At 37.0% G+C, this 11018-nt stretch overlaps 1 pseudogene; it reads right to left on the reverse strand.

Moving 5' to 3' along the window:
• Positions 1 to 730: 730 nt before the first annotated feature.
• Positions 731 to 1252, reverse strand: LOC118632106 (annotated as a pseudogene).
• Positions 1253 to 11018: the final 9766 nt, after the last annotated feature.

Here is an 11018-nt window from a genome sequence, read left to right on the forward strand (position 1 = left end):
TCTTTTTAGTTTTGCATCTTTTCTTTACCCAAGTTGAGCCACTTTGATGAAGCACAAAAGAGAGGGGTGTTAGCTAAGGGCTTATAGTAACACAGTTGTGATGATGGGTCGTGGACACACTGTGTGAGTGAACCCACGGGTGGTCTTCTGGAAATGGGGCTGTGAAAGCAGTGGCAATTAGGAAGTTAAAGAAGAGTTGTACAGGGGACACTGCAGCAAGGAAGTTAGAAGGCGGGATCTGTGGGAAGAGACTGTAGCTCAGGGTGTTGTGATCATGGAGTGTGTGGCTGAGATGGGCTAGAAGTTCCAGATTTCCCAGCATGACTATACACTCGTATGTCGAATTCACCTGGGATGAGGATAAAGTTTAAGGCTGAGAGGAAGGTGGTGATCTAGATGATAATGTGTTAAAAGGGGAGGGGGAGGGGGACCAGTCAGGAGCTTGGTAAGAGATAGTGAACTAAAAGGGGAAGAAAATGACACAGTCAGAGATGTGAGCCGGAGAGGTCAAAGCCATCTATGAGATGGAAGGAAGATGCTTCAGAAGCAGCGTAAGAGAGTCATAATCCATCACTATGTTGTTGTCTTTAACATCAAAAGTGTTTGTTTGTTTTTGGATTGTCCTAAGTTGTTACTTAGGTAAGAATTTTAGGAACATTATTTATATTATCAGAGATGGTGGAGCTGGAGAGCAGCACATCTTCTCCAAGCTGCACAATGAGGACCAACCTCAGTGTGGTGGGATCTGTGGCACTTCCCAAGGCCATGGCCCTTGCATTCCCCTGTGCTTGTGGACTGGTTTGGTGATCCAATGGGTGTCAGGATCCCTTCTGATAGCCTTACGGAATGAATCGATGAAGATAGCCTCAAAGAACTTGTATGTGGAATCTTCACCAACCCAGTAAGAATTCAGGACTCTCAGAGCCCTGCAGTGACATCCAGCTCACTCCTAGGCAACAGACTGAAGACTTGAAGCAAACTTAATCTGATTGACACCATGATGGACAGGCTTGCCGTAGGGCCACGTCCTTAGGAACAGGGCGTTTGCAGTCATTATGGCACACATGAATTTGATATATGCATAACTTTGTTTAGCCCTGCATCCCAGCCTGCACGCTTTATTGCACTGGTGTGGCGGGGTCCCTATGGAGTGCACAGAACTGGCGGTATTATCAGCAGCACACACAGAGAAGGAAGCCATTGCATTGGACTCCTTTCTCCACAGCTCCTGGACACACTAGTAAACGCCCATCTTGGCTTACCTGATGGTTGAAGCTGAATGGAAAGGAAAGTTGAAAGTTTTGAGGACACTTTTTCCACCTACTGAAAAGTCTGCTCTCCCTCTAAGCCAAAGTCAAACCCCATTTCCAGTCGAGTCTTCCTGCTCTTCTTCAGTCACTTCTAATCTCACTTTCCTGATCCCTTAAGATGTTTATTTTCTGTAACACCTGGTTTGGCATTTCAGAGTCTGAAGCTTCCCTCCTACCTAGGTAGTTTCTATTTAATCTGTCTCCAAAATAGGCTGCTGACTTCATGATGGTGGTAATCTTGGCTTCCTGTCCACTCATATCTCACAATCCTTAGCATGATTTAATGAATATCAGTGAGATCACAAATATAATACAATTACATTTCCAAACTGTCTTTTCTTAGAAAAAAAACACAAAAAACAAATACCTTTAATGTGAACTACATGACCCAATCCACTAGTGTGGAATATAAATTTTGGGATGTGCTGTAAAAATATGATCTAGTTAACCATCTGAGGTTCTAATTGTTTAAAGTAAGTAGTAAGCGGTGCAGGGACTTTCCTTGTACAGTGATACCTCGTTCTCGAACGCCTTGACTTTCGACCAAATCGGTATTCGACCAGGAGATTCGAGAAACTTTTGTCTTGGAATCCGAACAAATATTTGGAACTCGAACTTCCGAGATGAGCCGAGTTGAGCCGAATGGCGTTCATTCGGCCCAGCGCGCCTTGCTTGTGTCATCAGTGTGAGTGCAGAGAGAGAGTCACGCTTTGTGGAGAGAGTCACGCTTTACACTGAATTTAACCCTTAGACATGGGTCCAAAGAAAGCAGAAGTGGTAATGCAGACAAAGGTAAGCGGAAAGCTGTGAGAACAACTATTGAGCTGAAGAAAGAAATCATTGTCAAATATGAACAGGGCACACGTGTTTCGGATCTGTCTGCTGAGTATGGCGTGCCAAAATCAACCATCTCTACTTCCTTAAGAATAAAGCTGTTATTTTTTTTAATACATACTGTACACTTTTATTTCTTGTTGAGACTTATGGTTTTCTACATATTATATACAAATTAGGCCAGTAAATAGGCATTTTCTGGGGCTTGGAACGAATTAATCCAGTTTCCATTATTTCCTATTGGGTTTCATTGCTTCGGTTCTCGAACAATTTGGTTCTCGACCGTCCTCCTGGAACGAATTATGTTCGAGAACCGAGGTATCACTGTAATGTCTACTCCTCACATTCTATGTCGCCCTTTGCAATTTGTTATAAAACCTCAGTTGGCAAAATTTGAAAAATTAAAAGCCTTTGATTTTACCAGTTTATAAAATCTAGAATTCTGGAACTAACTTTGAATTACTAATTCTGGAGAAAAGGAAGATAAAAGTCTAATAATCCAAATCCTTAATCTGAAGTCTTTTTTTCTCCTCTCCTCTTTCCTAAGAGAAGGTTAGAAGACTAATAACAATGATGATGGCCTATTTAAGACAAGTTTTCCTTTGTTCAACATAAAGCAAGAAACACTCCTGAAGCAGAGCCTTCAATAGGAGCAGCCTATTTTCAGACTACGTTACTTTGACTTTCTCTTTCTTCCATGTATCCTTCGCAGTTCTCCTTGTATCTGATAGTATTTTGGGCAAGAGAATGCACATAAAAATGCCTTGTGTTCAAATGTTACATTGTATGTGGAAATACTTTTAAAATAACAGCCCCCCTCCCCCCAAAAAAAACAATAAGACAGAGAGTTCAAAAATATACCCATAGAAACATGGTCAACTCATCTTTGACAAAGGAACAAAGGCAATTCAATGGAGAAAAAAATCAATCTTTTCAATAAATGGTGCTGGAACTAATTGAATATACCCCCTCCAAAAAAATTTAGACATAGACCTTCCTTATACATGTCACACAAATTAACTCCAAATAGATTATGGACCTAAATATAAAACACACAACTTGTAAAAGATATTAAAAGAATATTTAAGTGAACTTGGGGTTGCAATGAGTTTTTATTTTATTTTAATTTTTAAATCATTTTTTTTAATTTTTCAATTACATTTGACATGCATTGTTATGTTAGTTTTAGGTGTACAATCCACTGATAACACATTATATAACTAACTAATAATCGTCCTGATAAATCTCTTAACCATCTGACACCATACATGGTTAATGAGTTTTTAAATGCAACACCAAAAACATGATCCATAGGGAAAAAAAGTTAGTAAGTTGGACTTCATTGAAATTGTAAAAGTCTACTCTATGAAAGATACACCTAAGAGAAAAAAAGACAAGCCATTGAGTAGAAAATATTTACAAAATCCATATCTAATAAAAGACTTACCCAACTTAACAATATGAAAATAAGCACTCCAATAAAAATGGGCAGGAAATCTGGACACCTCACCAAAGAAAATTTACAGATGAAAATTAACTATATGAAAAGATATTCAAGATAACATATGTCATTAGGGTATTGCAAATGAAAACAACAGTGAAATACGATTATGTACCTATTAGAGTGGCTAAAATTCAAAACGCTAACAATACCAAATATTGACAAGGATATGAGGCAGCAGAAAGTCTTTGGTAGCCAATTTGGAAGACACTTTGGCAGTTTTTATGGGGCAAAAAATGGGCTTATATACAATGCAGTAATCATATGTCTATGGAGTTGAAAAATGTATGTCCATGTAAAAATCTACACATAAATATTTATAGCAATTTTATTCAGAATTATCAAAAACTGGAGGCAAGGTGTTCTTACCTATCTGACTTTCTAAACAAACTGAGGTGTATCCATACAATGGAACATTATTTAACAATAAAAATAAATAAGGCATCAAGGACATGGAAATTTTTAAAATTCATATTGTCAAATGAAAGAGACCAGCCTGAAAAGGTTGCATTCTGTATAATTACAACACTATGAAATTCTGAAAAAGACAAAACTATAGAAAGAGTAACAAGTTCTGTGGTGGCCAGGGATTGGGTGGGGAGAAGAGATGACTAGGCAGAGCATGAAGGATTTTTAGGGAAACTATGAAAATAGAAACTATTCTGTATGATAATGAACTATTGGATACATAGCATTATGTATTTGTCAAAATTCATACAAATGTATAACACAAAATATGAACTTTAATATAAAGTATGGATTTTAGTTAATCATAATATATCATTGGCTCATCAATTATAACAAATGTACCACACTAATGGAAGATGCTCATAATAGGGAAAACTGGTGGGTGGGGTGATTGGGAGAAGTAGTATATGAGGACTCTGTACTGCCTGCTCAATTTTTCTGTAAACCTAAAACTGCTCTAAGATTAAAGTCTGTTTAAAACTAGAAAATGTCATCGCAAATGATCCTCTGTTAATCACTGGCAAATAAGGTTTATGATATATTACAGATGAAACACTGAACTGAAGCTCAAATACTACTTAGTAATAGAAGAAAAAGTGTTCAGTGTTCACTTTTTGAGCTATAATGTCTCAGAGAGGGTCATCCAGTAAAGGAGAAAAGCCTAGTGGTATATACACAAGCATGTCCCAAGAGTCTAGAGCTGTTCTATCTAATATGGTTGTTACTCACTGGACCTTTATCATCTGTCTTAAGGTGATATCAAGACACAGAGGTGAGAGACCTCTTAGGGATACAGTTGAGAGGAAGAAACTTAAACAACTTACAAGAACATAGACGTAGAACTCGAGCTACTAAGTTGTTTTTTTTTAATCCTCGCCCGAGGATATTGTTCCTATTATATCTTCTGATAGAGTGGGAGGGAGAAAGAGAGAAAAACATCCATGACACATAGACTGGTTGCCTCCCACACAACCTGACCAGGGACAAACTGCAACTGAGGTACATGTCCTTAGTCAGAATCAAACCCAAGACTCTTTGGTCAGCAGGCCAACACTCTAACCACTGAGCAAAACCAGCCTGGGCTTAGCTACTAAATTTTGAACGATTAAGGCCATTTGTAACTTTCTCATCTTGCTATTTTTGTAAGTCCCCTAATTGCAATGTTTCTTGGTTCTAAAAATAACTTGAATTACATTCTTCTAAGGTACTTGTTAATAATGTGCATTTCTGAGTGCCAAATAAAGACCAACATAGTCTCATTCTCTAGGAGCATTTATAGGAATCTATACTCTTAACTAGTTTCTCAAGTGAGGCTTACATACAGTTCTCTTTTAGCTGGAGGAAAAAAAAAACTTAAAATAAAAAAGTATATATTTACTAGTTTCAAAAGTCTTTTTAGTGACCAATAATTACAGCAGACGATAGTGGCATTAATGTGATGGAACATTCCTGGGTCCCTAGGACTTTTAATGAAAGAGAATATTCTTTTTTGTGGTTGTGGGGATGAATGTGGATATGTGAAACAAAGAAGTGAAAAGAAACAAAAGCCTTTGGAACAGCCTGATTGGTTTATCCAACCTTTCTTTATAATGTGTTATTTTTGACATTGACACTTATCATAATGAAGAGAAAGAAAGAGGAAAGAACTGTATGTTTTAATTACTGCTTTATCTCTTCAAATTTAGGTAATAATGGCCCAATCACTAAATGCCTACTTCAAAGAATCAGTATGAGAGGAGCTTCCTTATATCACTGAATAAGACCATTGAATTCAGGTTAGGTTACTGCTGGAATATCACATTAAGAAATATCAAGTGAGCCCTGGCTAGTTTGGCTCAGCGGTTAGAGCGTCGGCCTGTGGTCCTGAGAGACCTGGGTTCGGTTCCCGCTGGGGGCGCGTACCTCGGTTGCAGTTTGTCCCCGGCCATGGTTGGTAGTGCGGGTGGCAGCCACTCGATGTGTCCCTTTCACATCGATGTTTCTCTCTCTCTCTCTGTTCCTCTCTCTCCCTCCCACTCTATCTGAACAAAAAATGGAAAAAGTGTCCTCCAGTGAGGATTAAAAAAAAAAAAGAAATATCAAGTGATACATGAATACAAGCTTTCATATTGTAAGTGCTAAAATGATGCCTTGAGTGTGGGGAATAGAAAACAGCAACAGGATCTGAAAGAGTGTGAATAGTGAGTTTTCAGTGTTTTCTTCACCCTTCCATGTAGGCATCTTTGGCTTTGCTGATGACCTTCTTAATAGCTATATTACAAGGAATCAAATTATGTTTCTAATTACCTCAGACTTAATAATGCAATAAAATCATCTGCCTCCATTCCTAATTACCATTTGTTTCCAAGGGAATGACTCTACCATATCACAATGCCTTCTTTCAGTACAGTGGGGTAAATAAAACCTGGATGAGGCATCCTACAAAGTTACTTTGTTCCACAATTTTCACTGGCCTGCAGCTTTCTAAGAATTCAATAGAAAGCATCTATTCAGCATTTCTCACTTGCAAAACTGTGCATTTCATCTAAATGATCCATGAAGCTGTTTTACATTAAATTCTCTCTCGTGTAGAATCTGTTAGAGGACATATTGTGGGACATTTACATAACAATTATTTCTAGTCAGGTGTAAACAGTAACCTCTTGTCTACTTTAGGGAACTATTATGACCTTCACTTTATTCTGTCCCTCAATCACCTTCAGCTGTCACCCCACCCTTCAACATATATGTGGCCTGGTAAAAGAGTAAGTTTCTCAACACCTGGATACCTTGTTATTAATAAAATCTTGGAGAACTGAGATTGTCTTAGGGGAGGAAAGAACTGGTGTTCCCAGATAGGAACCCGCTAGAATTTGTTCATTGTGGGTCAGGTGGCGTTCTCAAGTATTTTTCATGTGGACTAACATTTATCCATCTTGGGGTTCATGACAGACAGTATTTTCCATGGCACCCTTTCTCATTGGGATAAATTATACCTTTGGAATCCTCATGAGTGTACTCTATTCAGCTACAAATAGCCAATCACAGCTACCATGAGAGTTGAAGCATTTTTACCATTTTGGATTGTAGAAATCATATAGGCTTTAGAATTAGGCAAATCTCATAAATAGTGGCTCTGAATACTTACTGTTATTTCTCAGATGGGAAAATAATATCTATAATGTAAGGTTTTTGGAAGAAGTTGATGAGTATGTCACATATACACATGAGGAATGGACTCACACAATGAACCAAGAGTAACAGCAGTGACTCAGATATTATTTCGCCCTAACTACACATATAGCAGAACATCCTGCTGCCAGTACAGCCATTGTGGAAGGAGAGACCAAGCCCATAGCCTAACTTGTCTTCTAAAATGTCCTAACATTGTTAATGATATCAGGCCCTGCTGTTAGTCATTGTGCCAGTTACCAAATACAGCCATACTTTTAAGATATTATCCATTCTACTGAAGGATAAAGAGCTAACCCTGTTTTTTGTTTGTTTGTTTGTTTTAATTTATTTTTGTTACAGATGTTTCTCCTTTTTCCCCCACTGATTCACCCTTCCCCCTCCCTCCCCGCCCTGTCCCCAGCTTTGTTGTCCATGTCCATTGTACATGCATACATGCACATGTTATGCGGTTTATCTCTCTCCCACCACTCCCTCTTCTGGGGATTGTCAGTCTGTATCCCACTTCCACGTCTCTGGGACTACCCCATTCCTCAGACTGTTGTGTTCATTATATTCCACAAATTAGTGAGATCATATGATACTTGTCTTTCTCAGTTTGGCTTGTTTCAATTAAGACAATACTTCCTAGGACCCTCCATGTCTTCACAAAGGATAAGAGATCTTTCTTTCTTACAGCTACATAGTACTCCATTGTGTATATGTATGACAGATTTTTTATCCATTCGTCTACTGATGGACATTTGAGCTGTTTCCAGATCTTAGCTATTGTAAATAGTGCTGCTACAAACATGGGGGTACATATATTCTTTCTGATTGGTGTTTCAGGCTTCTTAGAGTATATTCCTAGAAGTGGGATCACTGGGTCAAATGGCAGTTCAATTTTTAACTTTTTGAGGTGACACCATATTGTTTTCTGTAGTGGCTGCACCAGTCTGCATTCCCACCAGCAGTGTACTAGAGTCACCATTTTTCTACACCCTCCCCAACACTTGTTGTTTGATGATTTGTTGATGGTGGCCATACTGACAGGTGTGAGGTGATACCTCATTGTTTTAATCTCTGATGATTAGTGATGAATTTATTCATATGTCTCTTAGTCATTTGTATGTCCTGTTTGGAGAGGTGTCTATTTAGTTCCTCTGCCCATTTTTTAATTGGGTTTTTTGTCTTCCTTTGGTTGAGTTGTATGAGCACTCTATATATATTGGAGATTAATCCCTTATCTGATATATCATTGGCAATTATGCTCTTCCATACAGTAGGGTGCCTTTCTATTTTGATGATTGTATCTTTTGCTGTGCAGAAGCTTTTGATTTTGATGTGTTCATTTTCTCCTTTGTTTCTGTTGTCTTAGGTAATATATCAATGAAATTTCTGTTGCCTATATTTTCTTCTTAGATTTTCTTGGATTCATGTGTCACATTTAAATCTTTTATCCATTTTGAGTTTCTTCTTGTGTATGGTGTAAGTTGATGGTCTGGTTTCATTTTTTTGCATGTATCTGTCCAATTAACCCAACACCATTTATTGAAGAGGCTGCCTTTACTCCACTGCATGCTATTGCCAACTTTGTCAAATATTAATTGAGCATATTGCCTTGGGTCCATTTCTGGGTTCTTTGTTCTGTTCCACTGGTGTATATGCCTGTTCTTGTGCCAGTACCAGGATGTTTTGATTACAGTGGTTTGTAATATAACCTGAAATCTGGTAATGTGATCCCTCCTACTTTGTTCTTCTTTTTCAAGATTGCTGTGGCTATTCGAGGTCATTTTTGATTCCATATAAACTTTTGAAGTATAAAATTCTAAACAAAATACTAGCAAATCGAATCCAGCAATAAATCAAAAATATTATTCACCATGACCAAGTGGGATAGTGGGATTCATCCCAGGGATGCAAGGCTGGTACAATATTCACAAATCAATAAATGTGATACACCACATAAACAAAATGAAAGATCGAAATTATATGATCATATCAATAGATGCTGAAAAAGCATTTGACAAAATTCAGCACCCATTTCTGATAAAATGCCTCAGCAATCTGGGAGTAGAGCGATCATATCTCTATATAGTAAAGGCCATATATGAAAGACCTATGGCCAACATTATATTCAATGAGCAAAAATTAAAAGCATTTCCCTTAAGATCAGGAGCAAGAAAAGGATGCCCATTTTTGCCATTCTTATTTAACATAGTACTGGAAGTCTTAGCCACAGCAATCAGACAGGAAGAAAAAATAAAAGGGATCCAAATTGGAAAGGAGGAAGTAAAACTGTCATTATTTGCAAATGACATGACATTATACCTAGAAAACCCCAAAGACTCCATCAAAAGTTTATTAGACTTCATAAATGAATTTGGCAAAGTAGCAGGATGCAAAATTAATGTCAAGAAATCGATGGCATTCTTATACACCAATGATTAACTCACAGAAAGAGAAACTAAAAAAACTATCCCATTTACTATCGCAGCAAAAAAATTAAGATACCTAGGAATAAACTTAACCAAAGAAATAAAGGACATATTCACAGAAAACTACAGGTTATTGGAAAAAGAAATAGAGGAAGATATAAAACAGTGGAAGCCCATACCTTGTTCATGGATTGGAAGAATTAACATCATTAAAATGTCTATACTACCCAAAGAAATCTATATATTTAATGCAATCCCCATCAAAATACCAACGACATACTTCACAGAACTAGGACACCTTTTTTTTTTTTTTTTTTTAATGAGTGTTTCCATGAGAAATGACCCAATTCCTAAAGAAGAAGAAAAGTCAGATAGTAGATAAAATTCAGGCTCTATAGAGAGCTATTTACAAAACACCATGAGAAAATGAGACATATTAAAAATGTGAGAAATTTGCCCTGGCCGGTTTGGCTCAGCAGTTGAAACATTGGGTTGCAGACCAGAGTCCCAGATTCAGTTCCCACTAGGGGCATGTACCAAAAACAAAAACAAAAACAAATTTTAAGTTTAAATTTAAATTTAAAAAAATGTGAGAAATTCAACCAAACAACTGACTTGAGTCTTTCAAAAAGTCAATATTGGGATACAAGAAAATAAAACATATGAGGAAATTGTTTTATTTCAAAAGACACTAAGGAGACTTACAGATGTAATGTAATATATCAGCATTGATTGGACTTTGACTTGAGAATTAAAAAAAAAAAAAAAACAGTTCTAAGAATATGTCTGAAGGTAATTAAGAAAATCTGCATATAAACTGGATATTAGCTAATATGTTATAGTCTTAACTTTCTTAAGTATGTCACTGACATCATCATTATATGTAGAATAATATACCCTTGTATCTAGAGTTGAAATGTCATTATGCCTGAAACTTATTTTCAAACTATTCAACAAAATACACAAAACAATTTACAATGGGTATATGGATGTTCATTGTACTATTCTCTCAACTTTTTTATGTGTTTGTAATTTCTAATACTAACTAATCGAAAAAAATATTAGAGTTATACTGCTTCAGTTTTAATGCTGGATTCATGTTTTATGTGCATGGCCTTGGGCAAATGACTGCCATTTTGTGCCTCTGTTTTATCATCTATGAATGTAGAAATAACAATGGCACCTTTCTTATATTATTATTGTAAACTATCTAATACAGGTGTAGTTACACACAGTGAATGCTCAATAAATGTTAGCCCTTATTGTAACAGAGAGAAAAGCTGCCGGTGTTCCAATCAACAATGGAAAGGTAGACAC

Source organism: Molossus molossus, unplaced genomic scaffold, assembly GCF_014108415.1.
Source record: "Molossus molossus isolate mMolMol1 unplaced genomic scaffold, mMolMol1.p scaffold_m16_p_17, whole genome shotgun sequence".
In the NCBI taxonomy this organism is placed as follows: Eukaryota; Metazoa; Chordata; class Mammalia; order Chiroptera; family Molossidae; genus Molossus; species Molossus molossus.